At 46.3% G+C, this 12,480-nt stretch overlaps 1 protein-coding gene across 3 annotated transcripts in view; it reads right to left on the bottom strand.

The window, feature by feature from the left end:
• Positions 1-12,480, bottom strand: part of LOC309636274 (uncharacterized protein) — a 114,732-nt gene that overhangs the window by 48,986 nt on the left and 53,266 nt on the right. The gene's annotated exons all lie outside the window — the stretch shown is intronic.

Here is a 12,480-nt window from a genome sequence, read left to right as displayed (position 1 = left end):
ATCCAGGCTGGAACCCTTGTGCGCGTGCGCAGCAGAAACTCTCGGGTAGCGCTGTCCGTAGAAAAAGGGCAAGAGCCACGGAGGTCATTATAAATTTTCTCGTAGCCACATTTACAAAAAGCTCAAAGAAACAGGCAAACTTCATTTTAATAATACATTTTATTTAACCCAATATATGTAAAATATTTCAACATATAATCAGTATAAAAATATTAATGAAATGTTTTGCATTCTCCTTTTTGCGCTAAGTCTTTAAGTCCAGGGCATGTTTGACACTCACAATACATCTCACTTAGGACAAGACACATTTCAAGTGCTCAGCAGCCACGTGGGACAAGTGGCTGCTGTTTGGACATGGTTCTAAAAGGATCTGCCCCCAGTAGGTATTCAGCAAACCCCTTTCGTGACAGCTTGAAGTTGGGAGAAGTGGTTGTGGATGCAGTTTTGTATAGGGGATCTTGCTGGTCACTTGACCTCTCCAAGCTTTGGGTATCCATAAAAGGGGGTGAGGATAACACCCTCCATCCTCCCTGAGGGAGGATAAAATGAGACAGCGTTGTATAGTGAGACCTTGGTAAACAATGGCTGCCACTGTTACTATGTTTCTATTATTGTTGATGGCAAACCCAGCGGTGTGTGTCCAGCCAGCGGCTGAGATCGCTGCAGATCCACGGCGTGCTCTGGGCAACGCCCCCGCCACCAAATCCTACATATTTAACAGCGCACAAGAAAGTGGAAGCACATGTTTGCTGTTTCAGACCGAAGCAGCCAAACCGGAAACTCAGTAATATTCCAGGAGCCACCTCCAGAGAGAATCAGGGGTTAGTCAGGAAATTACTCCCATTTAACATGGGCTGGGTCTCCGGGGACCCTGCTGTGTCCCCCTCCTTGGCAGCCATGCCACCAGGCTGGGTTTCATCATTTCTGAAGCCAGGTTTTGCTTAGAGGTCGGAAGAAGAGCCAAGTGGGCAAACGGATTTTCTTCCGTTCCCGTTGTCCCACAGCCTGCGGGCACAGAGCGAGGCTACGAGGGGCTCTCCTTGTAATCTGCTCACCATTTCTGATCTCGGGGGCTTGGTAGTGTAGTGTTACGTGAGGGCCACGTTTCTCAAACCCCAACTGTGCTTGGACTCCATTTAAAGGAAAAAAATAACTCAGAGATTCTGGAGAATTTGTCTTGAACCCCGGTCTGAGACACAGCAAAATGAAAGGCTTATTCTACAATAGAGCAAATTATCATTGCAACAGAGAGTATGTGTTTAGATGTCTTGTTAAAGAATTGTTAATTTTTATATTATTGAGATAAAATATGATTTTTTAAAGTTTTTATGGGACTTCGGGCTTTTCCCAAGACCGTGTATAAACAATTTGAAAGTCACTGCATTAGGGAGAACAGCGGTATGGGGGTCATTTGGGAAAGGCCAGGCCAACCTGGAGGGATGGCCCATGACACCCTTTCCCATCCATCATGTCACCTCTCAGCCTCAGGGGCTGGACACCTGGCTTGGGCCCCTGTGCCCACCCCCAGCATTTGTGTGGCAACTTGGACCTAATTCCTACAACACTAAACCCACCTCCTTCGCTTGGCAAGCCAGCACCTGTCCTCTTCTCTTCTGGGGGCAGGGAGAGTTTTTGTGTTCATCTTATTTTTCCCCCATGATAACTGCCTCCTTTGGATGAAAATCTCAATGGTCGTAGGTTAAATTTCAAACTGGGATATCTTGGAAATATCCCTTGTACTGAAGTCAGAAGGTAGGCACTGCTTTTATGAATAACAGAATCCATCTAAAATGATGGCAATCTGCTTACCAACACATTTTTACACATCTTCTAAAATGGACCCCATCTGCCCAATCCTTCCCCTTTGCATGAGGCCCCACCCCCAGACACCCCTCAGAATGAGTCAGAAGTAAGTGAGCACCAGCTCCGCTGCTGAGATTTTAGACATCATGTTGAAGCCGCGTACCTCGATGTTTGGCCAGGAGGGGTAAGTGAAATAACCAAGGTGCCTATCAGAGGGCCTGGCGCAGAATAGAGGCTAAGTCCTCCCCCTTCACCACTAGAACTCACTATGAAATCAGAAGGGGGTCCTCTCTCCTTCTGGCCACCCGCCAGGGCAAAGCGGTCTATTTGGATAAGGCATCATCCAAACAGATGCTGTCAACTTTTCAGAGATGGTATCGGACTGCTCTCATTTGTGGCAGCAAGTGATAAGCGGTACTCTCCCCATTTCTCTCAGCTTCTCTGGGGTCAACATTTACCACCAGCTCTAATGCGGCAGCACGCTGTCCCACGCGCCATCCCCACAGCCACAGACATCCTTGCAGAGCTGACAGTGGCAGCAGAGATGCAGTGCACTGCATCTCCAGACTCAGTGGGCTCCTCCCGTTCACCAGGCCACTGACTCTGCGGGAGAAGTGGCTAGAGGGTGGGCCAGGTGAGGCAAACCTCTCCTCTCCTCTGCCTGCTTCATCTGCATCCAGTGCCTCAAAAAAGCTAGATTAAGTGGCTTCATCTAAGTGAGCAGCGCTGTCAGAATGAAGGGAGGATGTGCGGGAATCGGAAATGTGCTGCCCAAGCTGGCGGACGGTGCCTTCCTGTTCAACAGTCTGGTTAAGGGAGCAGCCGGAAAAGATTGGATCACATGCCCCCCACCCCCAGCCCTTAATGCTCTGACCCTGTCATGCTTTGACAATTTCCCACTCTTCCACGTATCAGCCATGTGACCTGGCACTGATGATTTACTCTCTCTGAGCCTCAATTTTCCCATCAGTGAAAATGGACATAATGATGCCCACTTCTCAGGGATGGGGGAATTAAATGAGCTAACACGTGAAAACACGCAACAGAGCCGGCACATAGTAAGTGTTCAATTAATTAAAAAATCATAATGATTTATAGATGATGGCCACATTTAACACCTTTTTTTGAAAGGAAGTGCTGAGAGTCTCATTGGGTATGGTGAGTACCTCTGCCAACCTCACCACACACTATGAGGGAAAAAAATAGTCTCCAACACTCAGGCCAAGACACCTCGATGTTTGGCAAAAGTTCTTTGCCACCCAGGGCCACCCGCCATGGCAACCTGCTTGTGTGCTGAGCCTGTACTACTGTCCATGGCTGCCTCTTGCAGCTGGGCTGGCTCTTGCCTGATGTGTCTGTGTCTAGAGTCCATGGTATTCTTTCCTCAATTTTCAGTCCTGAAAGTTATCCAACAGTCTAGTTAAATCTTACTAGACTTGAAAAGAGAGCACCCCTTCCCCATCTGCCTCTGAGCCCTCCCTTCCCTGTAACTGTATATACTTCCCTGAGAGTTTCCACCTCTGAATAGGGGCTCAGTGGGCTCAGGTTCAGACAGATGCCAAAAGGGCCCTGCCTTTAGTGGTCTTGGGGAGGCTCTGTCATCTCCAAGAGTCAGGTCTCCTGGCAGGATCTCCCTTCTAATCCCTAGCAACACATCTGCCCAAGTTAGGCTTTACTTAACCCCAAATGCCCACTTGGCAGCCCCCCTTCTAATGGCAGACTCCTCCCGGGTCTCCCCGCTCCCATTCCCGCTCCTCTGCACTCCTGTCTCCACACTTGACGCTCTAGAATATAAATCTACTGTGGTACCCACCCTTTCTTAAAATCAATCAATGGCTTCCATTACCCTCGGCTGAAATTCCAAACTCCTTCCCAGGGTTTACAAGGTTCTTCTGAGCTCGCCTTTGCTTTTCTGCCCATCGCCCAGCTAACTCCTACCCCAGCTTCAGGTCTCAGCTTAGGTGTCACCTCCTCTGGGAAGTCTTCCCTGATGCCCCTCTCAAAGCTCCCACAGCTGTCTGTTCTTCCCCACCCAAGCATGTATCGAACCCTGTGTGCTGAAACCCTGTCTCTCCAACTGTCTGAAATAACTCACTCCTCTCTGCTTCCCAGTGCCTAGTGCAATGCTGAAAACTGAGCAGAATTAATGAGTTGATCGATCTGTGATGACTCCTTCTGGAGACTCTACCCAAGGCTCTCTCGGCATTGGGACCAGCAGCTCAGAGCTCCCCCAAGGCACTGGGAGACATCAGAACTCAGAGGCCTGTGGCCCAGCAGAGGTCTGTGGTTTTACTGCTAATGGAAATTGGCTGGGCAGATCAAAGGCAACAGCCCTTATAGTCCAGATTGCCAGCAGCCAACACTGTCAAAATATCAGTGGAATTGGTAATTCAAAATTAAGTAGGTTAATGATTGACATCGACTTGTAAAACCTGGCCCACCAACTCTCTTCTTGCAAACAGGGCCTTTCCTTTTCTGCGTTGGCTGGGAGCATGGAGCTTCCCAAATGGGAGTTCATTTAGCTTTAACCATGCCCTGCCCCTATCCCTCCTGGATTTTAAAGGGCCCTTGTTCTCAAAACTCTGCACCATTCCTGTGAGATGTCTTAGAAAGACTTAGCACCTGAGATCCCCTTTCAGAAATAAAAGGTCACAAATTTGAACCAAGGGGGAAATGTCTGTTGCAACTTTGCACCTGTAGCACATGAGTCACTTGATTAAGAAAATCAAGTTCAAAATCAAAATCAAGTTCATGATTCTCTCTGTGTGGGGAAAGTTGCTGGTGGGGGGGAGCACGTGGGGGGTGAGAAATACCTTCAGCTGCACCAGCTTTCAAACCCTAATCACGGCCTCAATGTTCTGAGACGTGGGCATTTGGGAAAATGACTTTCCCCCATGGGTGCTTTATTGTGCTGGTCAGAGGAAGATGTATATAAGCATACAACACCAGAGGATTTCAAAGCCACCCTACCACAAGGCATGCAGGGCTGGCTCCCTCACCTTTGTTGGGAAACCAGGGAGGATATTGGGGGCCTCAGAACAAGGGGAGGTCCCACCATATCAGATAAGGGAGATCCAGCCAGGAGCAACCTACACGCAAAGCCTCCAGTGGACATGGACTTGTAAATGCTCTCTGAAAAATATCCTTTGTGAAGGTGTCTAACCCTGCTGGGGTCCTGCTGGGCCTCTGTGCAGAGCCCAAGTCCAGATAAGGCACAGGTTACCCGGTCTGGTCCATCCCCTCCTCCTGGCCTGTCCAGCTGCATGATTCCGAGAAGTCTAACCTGGGCTCAGGTTGCCTTTGGCACCTGAGAGGAAAGGACAAGGGCAGCCCAGGGATCCCACCTTGACTCCTCTGTTTCTTCTGTAAAACGGGGACAGTCACCCCTTGAGGGGTGAGGTTCCAATGAGGTGAGAGTAAGGTGAGGATCCGATGAGATCATTCACCTAAAACAGGTGGCCGATTACCTGGCACCACGCCCTCTCCCAGCTCTCCTGAGAGCAAGGGGCATTAGTTCTCAATGACTGTGACTCACACCATCACCCCGGGTCACTCTGGAAATGCTTCTTCCTGCATTTCTGGAAAAGAGACAGAAGAACTGGAAAGAGAACGAAGGTGGCTGCTTTGTCATTGAGTCTCAGGCCGGGGAGACAGGAGGACCGGTTGGGATGGCTCCCTTGCCACTCCCTTCTGAGGGGGCAGATGGCACTGCCCACTCGCCGGGCTCCTGCCTGGGGTCGGGTGGAGTGGATGTGGAGGGGGGATTGGGGGCCGGGGAAGACCACCTCCAGCCACCCCCCTCCTGTCCTTTCGCCCGACTTTCCTTCAAGTTTGTTATGAGCGAGAGATCCTGGGCTGCATATTAATAAAACAATGGAATTTTTATTTCTTTTTCTCATAAATTACATAATTCAAACCTTAAAACACCTTTAATGAACAGTGACTGGGCATGTGACACTTAATAAAACTGGGCTTAGGTCAGTTTCTGCTTGACAGGCTACCAGCCGAGAATGTGCCTTACAGAGTAAATGATTAAGAGGCGGGGATCTTTCCTGGGCTCTACGATTAAACACTTCAAAGGTTTCCAAAGTCAGATAAAATGAAAAGCAAATGTGTTTCACTGCCTCTCAAATGCCTCAAATGTTTTAGCAGGTGCAAGCAATGAAACCTTCCATGGTGACAGCATTTTAGGGTCTGCAAAGTGCACTCGGCTGAATTCTGGGAATTCTGGACAGGCTTCATAAAAATTCATGATTTCCAATGAGGAGAGGTGCTCGTCTTCAGAGCCCATCTACATATGTGGCACAGAAGGAAAATGTCTCAGGGTCCTCCAGGTCATGGGTCAACTTAACCCTTTCTGTTCCAGGAGAGAAGCGTGCACGGAGCACTAAAGGAGCCTGGGAGGGTCAGCCTTGTGCTGGCAAAACAGAGGGGCAAATCTTTGGGTTGGTCTAGACTTTCTGAAGGCACATTAATGGTCAGCTCAAATCCAAGTCCTCTTTTTCTGCACATGAGTACATTTTTCTGGTCTAGGGATGCATCAAAGACTACGAGAGTCAGCAGACTTAGTACGTAGAGATGGCGTGATTTTGTGCAAATTACTTAACCTCTCTGTACCCCAGTTTCCTCATCTGTAAGATGGGGATAACCGTAGCACTTACCTCACAGGGATTTTGTGAGGATTAAATGGGTAAACATCATAGACTCTCTTAGATCACATAGCAGAATTCAATACATGTTCTCCATCTTTATTGTTCCATTAGGAAAAATGAATATGAAAAGTTAGCGTTCTACAGCCTGGCCATTTGATTTTTTTCATTTAAAATTTGCTGTACCTTAGCTGTATAAGTCAGAGTAATCTCTCACATAGACATATAATATTTTATAGTTTACAAAGGACGTTCTGAGACATTACCTCATTCCAACCTCTCAACAGTAAAGTTGGCAAGGCAGGGATGGTCATCCAAGGACAAGCAATGGGTTTCCAGCTCTGCTGTGGCTCTCTTGCATAGAGTTGGACCCATCATTTGGACTGCCACGCCCCAGGGGCACCCATCTGTGAAATGGGTACAGAGAGGTTCCCTCTGAATCATAGCACATACCATACTCAGGAACTGGCACCACCACCATCTGCTGAGTTATCAGGGCTACGAAACCCACTCTCATTCTGCATTTTTTCTTATTCATGAAGGAATTCAAATGCTTTTACATATTATCTCAGTAATCTTGCAAGCACTTGTTTATGAGACCTCAACTTTTATCCTTCCCTTTCATAATGAGGAGGGCAATGAAATGGCATTCCAAGAGTCAATGGAGGAGAACCTTTTAGTTCTTTCCTCAGGGAATAGCTGAGCAGTGATTGTTATCAGAGAACATTCTCCTGAGTTCCCAGCACTACAGGATTACTCACCTCCCCCTCATCAACACCCACTACTCAGTGCATATCTCTGAAAGATTTTGCAGATGCATCCCATAGACCCTTGCCCACATGGCAGGTACTCCGCGTGAACACGGTTACGAGCATCTCACTAACCAGCCACCCAACCCCCTCCTGCTCTACCACCCTCCACCCCCATCCCAACCGGCCAGTCAACACAGTTAGAGATTCCCTTCAACAAAATCATGGTTATTGGTTGGCTCAGACATCCCTCCTCGCCTCCCCCTCAAAGCATGTTGGACCCTGCTTGGCCTCTGCTCTCTGCTCTGCACACAGCACCCATCAACTATGCATTTATACCTTTCTGATCATCCTATTTAAGGACATAATTTTAAGATGTATATGAAGAGGTAGTTACCAGGATGGTCTTCAAGCATTATTTATAATATTGGAAAATGCAAAACATCTTAAGTGTCCAGCATTAATAAAATTTGGAGCATCCATCCTAGTTCTGCTGAAGAACTTTGCAGGCATTTTAAACACGGCTGATAGTGACGTGAAAGGAAGTTCATCATGTACGGGTCATGCTAAGTTACAAGTAAGCATACTGTAATGCTCTGTGTCTAGAATGATCCCCTGTTTACAAGAAGGACAAATTTTATATATAAATACTAAAAGATATAAATGCCTATTTATTTATATATAAATACTAAAAGATATAAATGCCTATTTTAAAAAGCCTATGAGGGCATACATGAGTTGGTTTATAATGTTTACTGCTCAGTCTTATGATTTCCATTTTTAAACATTTTTCTTCAATTTTTATTCTCAGTACTGTGATTTCAAATTTAATATTTTGTTCAATTTTCTTTCTTTGGTCAATTCATATTTTCTGATTTCTCTATAAGGAACATGATTTCTTTTGTTATATTTTTTTAAACGTTCTTTTTAATTTAAAAATATACTTAGAGTTTCACAGCTGAGAGTGGCTTTAGAATTCATCTAGTCTAATGGCCTTAGTTTCCAGGTGGGTAAACCGAGGCCCAGAGAAGTGTGGTGCCTCCACAAAGGTCCTCAAAGCTATTTGGTGGCAGAGCCAGTTTCCCTAACATCCCCATTCTTTCCACAAAGTCCTGTGATGTCTCTGAGATTTTTATAAACATGGAGGGACTGTCTCCACAAAGTCAACTGCTTGGAACCCCTTTTCCTCTCAGTGAAACTCAGCATCCCTCGATTGGCTCAAAAGTAAATGTGCCCCTTACTGCGTCTGTCTGCACACCTTTCCCCCGGGGTTGTAACGTCAATGGCGCACATCACAATGTATGTGCCAGGACACCCGGTGAATGTTACACCAGATATCAGCACATTATTCTTGTCCAAGCTTCCATTGTGTATGCAGGACGAGTGTGAGACAGCACCCCGCCCGCGGCCTGCCCCACCCCTTGGCTCATCCTGGCCCAGCTACATGGTTAATAAACAACATGGCCAAATGAGTAAGTGGAGATTGTACCAGCCGGCTTCAAACAAAGATTTCATTTTCTAAACCACCTTAAGCGTCTGTGGTTTTTCCTTCTCATCCATCATGACTCATTCATGTGTTGAGGCTAAAATGTATGGTTGCTTGTTCTGCTCAATTGCATGATTTTTCCATCAAGGAAAAGAAACTTTAAGTGAAGCTGTATCTTCCAGGGAGGCCATAGAAGTAGGTATGGGAAGGAGAGGAAGGCTGTCGTAGCCCAGCACCTGCCACGGCCTCCGGGAGCAAGTTCAAACTGGAGCCTTACTAGGGCCTGGTGCTTGCACCTTCCCAAACCTTCACCCACATCCTCCTTGTGGGTGTCCCCAGTGGCCTGGCTCTCAGCACCAGACCAGCTGGGTTCCTTTGCAGATGGGGAGACTAAGAAATGTGCCGAAAAGCTGGGTAAATATCCAAGATCACAAGGCTAGTAAGAGGTCCCTGCCCCTACTTCAGTGCTTTTTCTCCCCTACCAGGCTCAGGGAGAATGTGAGTGGCTGGGGGCCCCATTGCTCTATCTATAAAAGGCAGAAGGAAAACTTTGAACCATTTAGGAATGAGGGTAGAAAATTAGACCACGGAAAATGTCCCAACCTCAGAAGCTCCTAGCTTGGGACTTACATCACATGCATCATTTGTTTTCCTTCCCTAGAACTTTTCCTTTTAAACCTTAAATCACGTCAAAGTTTCAGAATTTTCACTCCTGGGAATCTATTCCATAGAAGTAAAAGCACAATTACCTAGAGATATGGATCTGCGTGTAAACACATAAGGATGTTTAGCACAACATTGCAGTAGCCAAAAATTAAAATTAAAAATTAAATGAATTCCCATCAATAGAAGAATGGCCAAATAAATCAGGCTTATGCCCACTATAAGTGAATGAGAACTTCATTATCAGATTTGGGGGGTGGGGACGGATTTCCATAACATGGTGAGTGAGAAAAGCAAGAGCAGTGGTGCATTTCATTGATGTATCATCTTATACATGTGTTTATATTTGTTTATCTCTGTATGATTCTGTGAGCACTGAAAAGGGTATAGAAGGACAGAAAACAGGATATTAGCATGAGTTGGAGGTGGGAGGTGGGGGAATAGTGGAGGGAAGCAAGTTAAAAAAAAAAAACACCTGCCCTCAAAATCAGCATATTAATAAAATCTTAAATATGCAAATTATATGTGTGTGGGTGCTTAGAAACTTGAAAAAAAGAGATTGAGGTAGATTCAGATTCACTGACTTGTAGAGCCATTAAGAATTCAAAGCAAGATCGGTTGAGAGATATTTATTAAGTAGGATTCCATTTCCATGAAAAGGACAAATAAAGCTCCTAGTATGTGCATATGTGTTAGGAGGAGGGGCCTGCTTGGGAGGCCTCAGGCCCAGTGAACACTGGATACTCAGGAGAGGGCTGGGATGGGCCCTGTGATAGAGACAGCTTTTCTTTTCTGTCGTTTATTCTTGTCTCACGAAATGCTTTCAAAAACTTTTTACTTTTGCATTCTAAAAAGTATCAAATTGGTGATGCTTTCAATGTTCCAACATACTTATTATTGGGTGACTTTAAGTGAAATATTAAGTGATTCTCCGTTACCAAACAGGCGGCGTTCTGAGCTGAGGGCTGTCGCTGAGCGAGGGGAAGGCCCCGGACAGGCGCTTTCTCGGCATCTGGGGCCAGGCAGCTGGGACCTCCCCTCCCTGGTCACCCGGTTGAAGGGCTTCAGTGTCTCCTGTCAGAGGCTCAGGGTGGCCTGGACACGGTGCTGGTGGAAGCACATTCCCCACACGGACCAGGGGTCCTTTGATAGCCAGACAAGGCTGGGGTGGCCCGACCACCAGCTGGCCGCCTAGAAGCAGGCTTTGAGGCTGTGTGGAAAGCCCAGTCTGGGGGATCATTTCTGAGGAGGCAGAATTGGGGTCCTGAGGGAGGGGCTTGTCTCATCGCGTGGGATTTTGGTCTCTGTCAATCAGCCCAGGTTGTTGTAATTGTGTTGCGTACTGAGCAGGTGAGAAAATGGGCACAGTAAAGACCTGATGATAATTTAATTTCGGGGAAGTTTTCACATGGAGGAGAAAGTGTGAGGTAGAATTCTCCAGACTCAACCCTAACAGACATGGGAAAGGAGGAGGGCATCAGGGAGCGAGGGGCCGAGCCTTCCCAGGGCTGCTGAGGAAATCGGTCATGGTCATTAGCTCAGCTGCGGGCTGAGCGTCCACCCAGGCCCAGGAACCCGCATGGCAGCCCCTCCAGCCGGCCCCACCCACCGGGCACAGTCTGCCCCCTTCCCTGCGGAGTTTTCTCCGGGGCACATACCACCTCCCACATGCTCTGTGTTTACTTGTTTATGGTCAAGTGTCCTTATCTAAACTGGAAGCTCCCTAAGGTCATGGGTTTCATCTGTTTTGTTCATCTGTTCTTCATTCTCATGACCTAGAAGACTGCACGTGGAGCTCACCAACGGTTACAAATTAAATGAACACATAAACGGTGAATAAGTGAAGACCAGAGATTCAGTGAAAAGCTGAAAATGTAACTCTTCAACAATGGGAACAGGGAAGTAAATAAAATGTAGTACATCCACTTGAAGGGATATTATAAAGTCATCAGACATGCTTTGGGTCATGAAATGTACCCCCAGTTGTTCACAGTCATTATTCCTATGGGTAGTTTTATGGGAAGGGCCGTGCCTTCCCTTTTTTCCTATTAGGTAATTAATTCCGAAATACTTAAATTTTATATTACTTTGTATTTCATTTGTAGACAAAACAAGAAAGATACATTATTTAATGTGGGGAAAAGTTTGAAGGTTTTTGTAATGACATGGACAAATAATTTTGAAGCAGGGTTAAGCTAAAAAAACATCGAAGTACAAACCTTTAGATGGAATAATTCTATAGATTTATGTGTCCAGAAAAGAAAGTGTAACGGTGACTATCTCAATTTTTTTCTTCTGCTTTGTACTTTTCTGTTTTTCTCAATTACTTAACAGTAAGCATATAGTCAGAAGAAATAAAAAACAATATTAAAAATACAAATTTAACATAGCTATATTTCACTATAAGAAATGTGATTATGTAGAAATATAAGATGGGGAACAAGAAAATTTTAATTTTTAAGAAAACCGTCAGATCAGAATGAGACTTCATTCTGTGGTGAAGACTGTACCTACTGTTCAGAAAACAGATATGTCTGCTTGATTCTTAAAGGTTCTCAGGAAGAGACAGATTCTACACCCTCAGTCGGGGGAATCATCTCTGTGATAAATCACCTTTACTTCAAGTCAGCCTTCCTCAGGTCTAACTTAATTCCCTCCTGTTTCAAAAGAAAGCCCATCATTATTCTCCATGGAAATAAGACTGGTGATGTGCTTACAAAACCTTCTGCAGACTTGAAAGTGGGGAGCCATTAAGTTGTCCCCAACTGTCCACATCCCGGCCCTCTGTCCCTTCCCCCCTCCAAATGCTCAATACTTTTAGCTCCTTTAATCCTGCCTTTCAACACTCCCAAGTGACTGTTGCCTCCCCTGGCCTCTTTCCAGGATGCGGGCATCATTCTCCAAACAGGGTGCCTGAAACAACTCAGGCATGGACCTGGCTGAAGCTAAAATGGCAGAGAAGTTTGCTTCATGGGTCTTGCAAAGCCCCCTCTTATTGATTTGTTCCCATGTCACCGGCTTAAAAGAGAACAGCACTTCACTGAAATAGGACCGCTGTCAGCTTCGCCAGGCAGCCTGGCATTGGGGGCCCGCCTCCGTGTCCCCCTCATTAGCTAGGCCTCCCAGCTCT

Source organism: Balaenoptera borealis (assembly GCF_965194805.1).
Source record: "Balaenoptera borealis genome assembly, chromosome: 10".
Lineage (NCBI taxonomy): Eukaryota > Metazoa > Chordata > Mammalia > Artiodactyla > Balaenopteridae > Balaenoptera > Balaenoptera borealis.
This window is presented reverse-complemented; position numbering and strand designations above follow the sequence as displayed.